We start from the raw sequence: 10,518 nt of genomic DNA on the forward strand, positions 1-10,518 counted from the left end.
TTACCCCTGCCTAACACATTCCCCTCAGACACGCAGGCTTCAACCTGTTTAACTCTTTCTTCTCAGGAAGACTGCAGTCTATTACCTTGCACCTCCTCAGAATTCTAGCTCTAGAAAAGTCACCTGATCCTAAGAGCCTATTAAGCGTACCCTTGGCTCATCCTACTTTCAGCTCTTGATCAACATTTGGAAGCCAGTCTGACTCTCCTCTTGGACCAATCGTTTCTGACGTACTTAGAATCTACTTATTTGTTCTCGCCAACAATTATTAAGCGCCTCCTTATCTGCTCAGCTCTGGTATCGCAACAGTGAGCAAGACAAACGGAGTTCACATTCTGTATTTTTTTTTAAAGATAGATAAAAAGAGACATGCAAAACTAATAACATCAGCAGGGCTGCCTCCCCTCCCCCACCCCTAGCGCAGGGGGTCCGCAGCTGCTACTTGTTAATGTTTCTGATCGTTTCTTTCCCTCCTCAGCCCACTTTGTTGTTTTGCCTTCCTACCCTGTGAGAGCAAGCTGTTTGTCACTCTCTAGTGATAAATGCCGTCTGAAGTGAGGTCTGGTTCTCCTGGTCAAAGCCCACGAACCTCTGAGGAGAGGAGGCAGCCTTCACTAGCCGGTATGTTGCCATTTCCTTACACCTATGTATGGTTATCGTGTTACATCTCAGGTAAAAGTCGGAGGGCAAGCAAAAATGTGCTCTGGCTTTTCTTCTTCTTTCCTGAGAACTGATCTCAGGAAATGAGCCCTGAGGTTGCCTCTCTTTTCAGGTCCCTTCCCTCCAACCACTTGAGGTCAAACTGAGCGCTCGCTCCTAGGAGAGACCAGGGGCTCCAGGAGGGCTGGGGCCCCGTGGGGCTGGCACATTCACATGGCAGAAGCCCCAGGTCCACCCTGAAATGGGAAGAGCGCCGCAGCGGGCCCAGAGGGGTCGCCCAGGCTCCAGCTTCGTTCGCTGGCTCTGGCCTCACTGTGAGGCCTCGCCAGCCTGCCTGTAGAAACTTGCTTTGTACTTTCAAAAGCTGCTCCTGGTTTCAGGAACTATATATATATATGCTGTTTTTTCAGAATTACTGTTGACTTTTCACCTTGTCAGTGAGATGAAATCTCAGTCTCCCTGTATAGATATTCTTTCAAACAGCAGGAAAGGCCCCCCGACTCCCAGGCCTCACCACAGGGACACCCAGGTCCCTTTCACCAGCTTCTCTCGGTCTCTGAAAGTTGGTGTGTTTTTGCCAACAGTTTTCCTTTTGTTTGGAAAACCATGATGAAGACAAACGTTCGCCTTTCAGATGACTTCCTTTAAATTCCCAGCCATGGTACTTGCAAGGAGTTTGAATTTCAGAGAAAGGGTACACTTTGCCCCATTTATAATCCTATTTATAAATTTATAAGTTTATAAATTTATAAACTTCTTCCTGCAAATCCCAGAATCTCTGCCTTGGCTGCTTTAAAATGATCTTTTTTTTTTTTTCCTTTCTTAAATTAAAGGGGATGCATTCTTTTAAGATGAAATGGATTTGAATCCTGCAAGGTTGAAGTTCAGTGTGGCATGTCTGAAATCCCTGATATTTGTACTCAGGCACAGGCTGCAAAACAGAGAAAAACAAAATCAGGTAACTTTCCACCGGGGCTGCTGGAAGCAGGCCCCGCCCCCTGTGGGTGAGTGACTGGTCTTTTCCTGCCTGGACTGCAGGCTTTTTGAAAAGGAAAAGAAAGTAATTAGTTCCAATGAAGAATGCTAAACTCTTGCCATGAAGAAGGCTGAAGTTTGAGAACTGGAAATCCTGGGTCTCATCCGAGATTCTTTACCATTCAAAGTTTTGCCTTTGAAAAACACACCTCATATTTCTGAGTTTCCTCTCCGTGTAGCAAAGCTGAGGATACTAGCTTGTCATTTGCTCTGAAAGCTTAGGCGACCTGGGAGGTGCATTCATCTTTGTTAATGAAGAGAAGCAAAACAAAGATGGACACCGAGAAGCTACCAAGGTCTTGAACTGCATTGACTCACTGTTCGTTTGTTGGGCTGGTAAAGAAAAAGAGGCCCAGGGAGTTGAATTTCCCACGTCAGGGAAAGAGAATCAAAGCTACTTTCAAACCAATGTCCTAACTCAGGACCCAGGTGGAAAGCCAGAATGTTGACAGTCCTGATTCTATCACTGCGGTCCCACACCAGCCCCTTCTCCCACTGAAGCTCCTGCTCTTATGGGTGGAAGTGGGCTCAGAACACCATTCGGCATGGTGGGGGCAGGGACCTGACTCCTGGGGGGTCAAAGCGGATGGTCATCATTTGAGTGAGCAGTACGTGCTCCCAGAGTGCAGTTACAAACTAGTTGCAGAACTTATTATGCTACTTCTGAGCTAAACATTTCAGCACGTGTCCCTGGGAATAGGAGTTTTCTGCTTAACCTGAGTACCATGATCAGAGCTACATTAACAGAATTCCCTAATTGTTGTTTCGTTGCTCAGTCGTGTCTGACACTGCGACCCCATGGACTTATAGTCTGCCAGGCTTCTCAGCCCATGGGATTTCCCATAGCATCTAATATTTAGCTCATTTTCAAAATTTCCCAATTATCTCCAAAATCTCTTTTAGAGCTCTTTTCTTTCTTTTTAAAAGCTATGATCCAGGCAAGATTGATGCCTTGCATTTGGTGGTTCTTTCCTCACTTTTCTAAATCACAAAATTAATCGAGATGCTGTCTAGCACTCTGCCAAAGTGTTCTGTTTCATCCCAGTTCTTCTGAAGGTTGGCCACTCCTCTGGGACTGCTAATGAGACAAGGTGTAGAATGCAGGCCCTTTAACCTTCTGCCTGGCCTCTCCTCACGGCCTCCCTGCTCTGAAGATAAGCAGATACTCTCAGAGTAAATCTTCCTTCAACATCGAACAAGAATCTTCAATGAGTCCTCACCCATTCATTCATTCAAGAAGTATTTGTAGAAAGCCACACTGTCCATGGCATCATTCTAGATACTGGCTGTGCAGAAGAAAAACCTACTCAACCAACCAAGAAAATCAGGCTGAACTGGCCTCTCCCATGGAGTTTACATCCAAAAGGAGGTGAGCCATAATCAAAATGAAGTCAGAAGCGGGTAGTGAGTTTAGGGAAGGATGCAGGTTGAAAGAGTGATGGCCAGGGCCCTACCATTTGAACAGAGAACAGACAGAAATTAAGAGGGAGCCGTAAGGAAGAGGATTTCTAGGCAGGGGGACCTACACGCTCAACTGTGTCTCAAAACGGGAAGGAGGCCTGTGCCGCCCGTGCAGGGGCGCTGGGTCGGGGGTGGAAGATGAGGTCGTGCGGCTGATGCTCGTCTGGTGTTTAGAGCTCCAGCGTGGGCTTTTCTAGCCACTATCCACGGTAGGCAGGCAATAAATGCTTCATTTTAACCACGTTTATTACAGTAACAAAGAGACAACTTGGAATTGGAAGAATTATTCAGAAATTAGTTCCATCTCAAGGTCATTTCCTAATTAATTGAATCTAGCAATTTTTCAGATATGAACACAGAAGACTTTCAAGATGGTAAAGTGTGGGGGAAACTGTCTTTCAAAAACAGTGAAATGCAGTCGTCTGAGTACCTTTTCCTCTCTGCCTATGTTTGCTCATGTTCTTGCATAGTGTCGTTATCGACCCTGAGGTTAAGCTGCCTGGGTTTAGCCTCCAGCCCTCCCACCTTCCAGCTGCGTGATCTTCAGAGAGGCACCGGACTGCTCTGTGCTTCCCTTTTCTCATTGATGAATTTGTCTGAATAACAGTACCTGTTTCATAAGGTCACGGTGAGGATTTAGTGAATTAATATGCATAAAGTTCTTAGAACAGTGCCTGGCACAGGGTAAATAAGTAAGCCCTGTTAAGTGTTGTTGTTATTAAATCCTTAGAACATCTTTGATCTATTTCCTGATTTTAAAATCGAAAGAAGAATCATCAAAGACATAGCTAATACAGGTCAAGGCAGGGACTTGAAGCTCAACTTTTTGGAAGGCAACTCTGCTGTTCTCTTCAGCTTCCCTACCTAAGGAAGCTGAGTTTCAATACTCGTGACTTTGTTTTTCCAAGAGCAGCTCAATTCTGGGCACTGGGGACAAACTCTTGTGCGTCACACTGTTTGTGCCCCAGTCCATGACCTCTGTCCAGGTGCTCCGTCGTGTTTTACAACCCACTAACCTGTCACCTTGAGGGTTTCTACACCGGTGAGCACGAGACTGTGGAAGGACAGAGCGAGCCCTTGCTGGGGCTCAACGGGGTTCCCTGAGAATGGATCTCAGCAGCTAGGAAGCTCTGGGCCTCCTTTCTTGAAGGGAGTAGTGGTTGTGATTCCTTCCTGCAAGGGAACCCAGTGCCCAGGCCAAATGCTGAGTCACAGACACAGATCCTCAGGCTAGAGGGGCCAATCTAGCTCTTCCCCTTGCCCTTGGTGACTTTCAAGAAATTCTGATGGCACCATCTTCTCCCATCACCAGAGACTTCATATGGAAGAAGCCAAGTCATTTCATGAAATGCCACATGAAGACAAGATTTAGCTGATGCGTTTATTCATTTGTTCATGGTCTATCCTAGGTAGCTCTCTACTTGGACTTGGGTTGGCATCACAAAATCATCTCTCCTCCATCCCACCTTCCCACAAACACCGTGAAGCTCCTAAGTGTAATCCCAAAGTCATCTAGATGTCTAAGGGTTAAAGGAACAGAGTGAATGACTATTGTGATGTGATTGTGATATGTTTAAAAATAAATACGTATTTGGTCTTCATCCCCAAGTCTGGCACAGAGCTCCTACAACTCTTGAAATTTCCTAAGTGGTAAGAGCTCTAAAGATGCCTTTTGTTACATTAATGGAGTGACTTTTGGAACCTAGGTAACCAAAAGAGGAGGGCTGGTTGCCAGAGGCCCCAACCACATGATTAGAGAGTGGGACTTTTAGGGTCACCCCTGGGCCTCTGGAGAGAAGGGTCAGATCAATAGCCAATAGCCAATGATTTAACCAGTCATGCTATGTAATGAAGCTTGCATAAAAATTCCGAAGGGTGGGGTTCAAAGGGCTTCTGGGTTGTGTGCATGTCAGAGGTTTGGGAAGAGTGGCTGGCGGGAGGAAGACACGGATGCTCTGCGCTCTTTTCCCGCCCCTTGCCCTGCAGATTCCTTCTGTCAGACTGTTCCTGAGCTTTATCTTTTTTTTTTTTTTTAAATAAGAAACAGGTATCTAGTAAGTCAAATGTTTCTCAGAGTTCCATGAACCAATCTAGCAAATTAATGCCACCCTAGGAGCAGGTTCTGCGAACTTCTGATTGCTCAGAAGCACAGATGACAACCTGGACTTGCAACTGGGGTGTGAAGTGAGGCGGAGGGTGCATCTTGTGGGGCTGAGCCCTTAACCTTTGGGGTCTGATGCTGTCTCCAAGTAGATAGGGTTAGAATGGAATTGTAGCACACCCAGCTGGTGTCCAGGAATTGCTTGCTGCTGCTGCTGCTAAGTCACTTCAGTCGTGTCCGACTCTGTGCGACCCCACAGATGGCAGCCCACCAGGCCCCACCGTCCCCGGGATTCTCCAGGCAAGAACACTGGAGTGGGTTGCCATTTCCTCCTCCTCACTGCATGAAAGTGAAAAGCGAAAGTCAAGTTACTCAGTCAGGTCTGACTCTTAGCGACCCCATTGACTGCAGCCTACCAGGCTCCTCCATCCATGGGATTTTCCAGGCAAGAGTACTAGAGTGGGTTGCCATCGCCTTCTCCATGAGAATTGCTTGGTGGTGTGAAAACTCCACCCGATGTGATCGGTGGCCCAATCTCAACCACATACTCTGGACAATCTCAAATGAACCCCAGGTTGGCGGTCTCTGCTATAATTTCCTTGAAGGCCAAGGCCTGTGTGGACTAGTTTACAACACACATCCTCGTGTGGAATCCTTGAAATAGAAACTTGGGAGGAAATTCAGAGCTACTTACAGAATCATCGCAATGCACCTTCTCTTTCCATTTCCCTTTAGATCTGTCTTGGGCTGAGCAGTTGGGGTGCAAGTTCTGGGTGTGTTCCCCTCTTTTGTACCCTCCTCGAGCGTTTCTCTTAGATCCCGCTGTCACGGAGAGCTCTCCATTGTGTGTAGGTCATCACTTCCCCTTCTCTCCTTGCTCCTTGCCCCGTGGCCTTTCCCTGTTGCATAGGGAGGTATTCACAGACATTGACCTCCAACCCTGGGTCTCCCCTGAATTCTCTCCACCAGCACCTCCCAACGAAACTTTCTCTACTCTTGTTTCCTTTTCTACCCCCACTTCCTGGCACACTTAGGTCTCAGTAGAATCAACCCAAGAATTACTCTGAATTAAAACAATGTTCAGGGGCTTCCCTGGTGGTCCAGTGGTTAAGCCTCCATGCTGCCAATGCAGGGGGCACGGGTTCGATCCCTGGTCAGGGAACTAAGATCCTACGTGCCTCGTAGCATGGCCCCAAAAAAAAAAAAAATAGCTTAAAAAATAAATCAAACAAAAACTAAAAAAAATAAATAAAACAACGTTCAATGGAAAGAAGTCTTTAAAATTCAGGTTAGTTCATTTGCTTTCTGTCCTGGCTGCAGCTACTTTATTTTGCTTTTCTTTTCAAGTCGGGCAAAGAATGGGGTCGGCACATGTTTAGTTTCTATTCTGGAGCCACTGACTCCAGAAGCCGCTGAGTCAGATGCCAGACTGGCTCTTTGGTCAGTGGTCTTATGGTCAGAGCTGGAGCCCTGAGGCGTGTCAGGCTGTCCCCTCATGCCTCTCCTGCCGTGGTCCCAGCCTGCTCTCCCTTATCACCTCCTGGGTCCAAGTGTCAGCCTGGGGGATGACTGTGGTTAGGACCCACGTCCGGTGCAGGAGTGCCTCTGCAGAGCCCCCATCCTGGCCTGGCGGTGGACTCGAGCACAGAGAGACCACTGCCCACTGCTCGTGTCACGTGAGGAGCGAGGCCTCAAGGAGCTCATGATGGGATTGAAGAGACTTGGCTTTAGAATTACTAACTCTATTGCGATTACATGCATGGCCCCATAGTGGACTGTAGAGATAGGACTCTGGTCAGAGCAGGAGTCTCAGACCTGGCCCCAGCCAGCCTCCTGTGGGAGGGGCACTTTAGAAAGCTGGATCTGGGCTTGGGCCAGACCCTGTGAATACAGAGGTCCCAGCCTACCTCAGTGGTCAGGCTCAGAAGGGTGTCTTTAATTCAGCCAGCCACGGGGAACCAGCAGGCCCAAGGTGGTATTTAGGAGACAGCATCTGCTAATTTTGGGCACAGAGGTGTTGGGGGAGGCACACAAGGCTGAGATCCAAGCTGTGGGGCACAGAGGATCATGGGAGGCAGAAAGGATCATGGGAGGCAGAAAGGATCATGGGAGGCACAGGGGGATTGGGGGAGGCACAGAAGGCTGAGAGCCAGGCTGTGGGGCACAGGGGATTATGGGGGGCACCAAGGATCATGGGAGGCTCACATAGCTGAGTTCCGGGCTGGAGGCACAAGGGATCCTGGGAGGTACCGAGGGCCGAGCACCCACTGAGGGTGCAGAGGACGGTGACAGAGTGTGGGCTGGCTCTGCTAGTTGCTTGGTGTGTAGGTGGGAAGCGGAGAGAGGAAGCAGCTCCAAGGAGCAGGAGTAAAACAGCAGCAGTGGGATTAGTCAGGAGAGGACAGCTCCGGTCCGGCGGGGGGCGGGGTGGGGGGAATCTTCGTTCAGAGAGATGTACTGCGGGTAGTGCTTAAGAGCAGGGGATTTGCAGCCAGAGAACCTGAAGTTTGAGTCCTCTTCCTGCACTTATTGGGTGGAATTGAACCTAAATTTGCTATTCTGTAAAATTCAGAAAAGTACACCTACCTTCCCAGACTATGGTGAGGATTAAATGCATATGTGCTCAGTCGTGTCTGACTCTTTTGTGACCTTGTGGACTGTAACCTGCTAGGCTCCTCCATCCATGGGATTTTCTAGGCAAGAATCTGGAGTGGGTTGCCATTTCCTCCTCCAGAGGATTTTCCTGACTCAGGGATTGAATCCGCATCTCCTGCATTGGCAGGAGGATTCTTTACCATGGAGTCACCTGGGAAGCCCGAGGATTAAATGAGATGATATTCATAAAATACTTAGGACAGTGGCTGGCACATAGTAAGCACTCAATTAGCATTATTATTACTATTGTTAGGGAGATATGATGGAGAAAATATTGAGAGAAAAGACATTCAACTGGCTGTTGGTAGGGGCATGAGATGGTTTATCCTGGGAGACCACAGGCCTAGTCCTTCGTGGCTCCTGCTCTCTTTGTATCTCAGACCATAGACTCCAGTGGCTATAAATTCCCTTCCATGCTTTGCTGGGGAAGAAGGACCCTTGGGTCAGAGGTTTGGGGCCAGCTCAGAGGGCAAGTCTGGCCGTTGGTCTGAGCCCCAAGGATTTCCCTCTGCCTGAGGCTCCCAAGTGACCAGGGCAAGTTCCAAATAACAGATAAAATGCAAATTAAGGGGTAGCATTATCCCTGTCTGTCTGTACCCTCTCGCCCAAAACCATTCCTTCTCCTATTGCTCAGATAGCTGCTTTGGCCTCCTCAACCTCTCCCCGCCTTTGGCTTTAGCTGCCAAGAGCCCAGCCTGAGTTGGACCAGACGCCAACAGGACAGACCAGGCAGCCAGAGCGCCCACCTGCTGGCTGGGCTGCCTACCCTAGCTCCGCCTCAGCCCTCCCTGGCCCTGGCTCACAGGCCCAGAAATGGATGAGTTGTCTTACGCTGCTCCTTGGGTTGTCATCGGCAATCCTTCTGTACATTTCTCAGAAACAAAAGACAACATCCCTTCATCTACTTGAGAGTCTCTTTCTTTCTTGGGTTCTGTAAAGCACATGCTGCTCTGCAAGACAATATAGAACTGGGATTATTTCTCCAAGATAAAAAAGAAAATTTGTTTCACTGAAATCTAATTTAGTCCCCTCTACTTTGTTTTCAAGCTTCTGCACAGAAAATAGCTTTGTTTCAATGCTGAATCACAGTGTAATCCTGGAAGACATTTTCAATGGCAAACTCAAAGTATGTTGTGCCTACAATGCAGATAACGCAGTGCGCCGACACCATGCCCAGCCGTCACTGAGCTCTCATCAATGACAGTGACATCGTCTGCCGGCTGCCCGAAAGCACTGATAATAGCAATAAATCCTACAGGCATCCTAATTTCAGAGATGCTGAAGCGTGAGGGGGGAAGGTATACTTTAATAGACAAAAGACAATTGTTTTGCAAAAATACAGTACTTTAGCAGCTTGTATTTCTATTCAATATTCTATCCTCAACACACTTCCATGTCAATATCTGTATCAACACTCTTAAAAATAATTTTGGATACCATTTTCTTTCATTGTGTTCCATTGACTGAACTTATTATTCACCAAAACTGTATTTTGAAGTAAGGTGGTGTTTCCTTTTTTATTCAGAATTGTTGATAATGATGCAAATACCATGTTTAAAGATAAATAATTGCACACATCCTCTGTAATTGCTAAGACTTTGATACTTAATGTTTGATTAACTTTTTAGTTTGATACCAAGAAAAATGAGCAAAAGTATTTCTTGTCTATGAGATTTAAAGTGTTACAAGGTGATCTTTCTATATTTCTATATTAGTTTCCATGTTAGAAAGTCACTGTTGCAACTCAGCTAATACCTCCTCAGACCAAGAATATCACAAATCTTGTTATATGTATCAAGAAACTCTCTCTCCTCTATTAGACTTGTCAGATTTAGCAACTACAAACATAGAATGTCCAGTTAAATTTTAACTTCAAATATATATATTTTTAGGGTAAGTATGTCCCATGCAATATTTGGGGCTTTCTCATACTAAAAATTATTCATTGTTTATCTGAAGTGTGAATTTCAGATAACTAGGGATGCTATATTTTATCGGAGAAGGCAATGGCACCCCACTCCAGTACTCTTGCCTGGAAAATCCCATGGATGGAGGAGCTTGGTGGGGCGTAGTCCATGGGGTCGCTAAGAGTCGGACAAGACTCAGCGACTTCACTTTCACTTTTCACTTTCATGCATTGGAGAAGGAAATGGTAACCCACTCCAGTGTTCTTGCTTGGAGAATCTCAGGGATGGGGGAGCCTCGTGGGCTGCCGTCTATGGGGTCGCACAGAGTCAGACACGACTGAAGCGACTTAGCAGCAGCAGCAGCAGCTATATTTTATATGGCAGCCCTATCTAAACATATCCCAGGAGCCTTAGGATCCTGTGTTACTTAATCCACTGACCTGGCTCAGTTCTTTTTGGAGGTTGAAGGTCAGTGTCCTTAGAGTTACATCATTCCTTGAGCACAGATCAGATCAGATCAGATCAGTCGCTCAGTCGTGTCTGACTCTTTGCGACCCCATGAATCGCAGCACGCCAGGCCTCCCTGTCCATCACCAACTCCCAGAGTTCACTCAGACTCAAGTCCATCTAGTCAGTGATGCCATCCAGCCATCTCATCCTCTGTCGTCCCCTTCTCCTCTTGCCCCCAGTCCCTCCCAG

General features: G+C 47.2%; 1 long non-coding RNA gene across 1 annotated transcript in view; it reads left to right on the forward strand.

Annotated features, from left to right (window-relative positions):
* The first annotated feature begins 6 nt into the window (after positions 1 to 6).
* The window catches only part of LOC104999248, a 24,392-nt gene continuing 13,880 nt past the window's right edge, over positions 7 to 10,518 (forward strand). The window contains exons 1-2 of the long non-coding RNA XR_826575.1: positions 7 to 621; positions 1,494 to 3,064. This is a non-coding gene — a long non-coding RNA (uncharacterized LOC104999248). The remainder of the gene's footprint in view (positions 622 to 1,493; positions 3,065 to 10,518) is intronic.

This window comes from Bison bison, unplaced genomic scaffold, assembly GCF_000754665.1.
Source record: "Bison bison bison isolate TAMUID 2011002044 unplaced genomic scaffold, Bison_UMD1.0 scf7180017864349, whole genome shotgun sequence".
Lineage (NCBI taxonomy): Eukaryota > Metazoa > Chordata > Mammalia > Artiodactyla > Bovidae > Bison > Bison bison.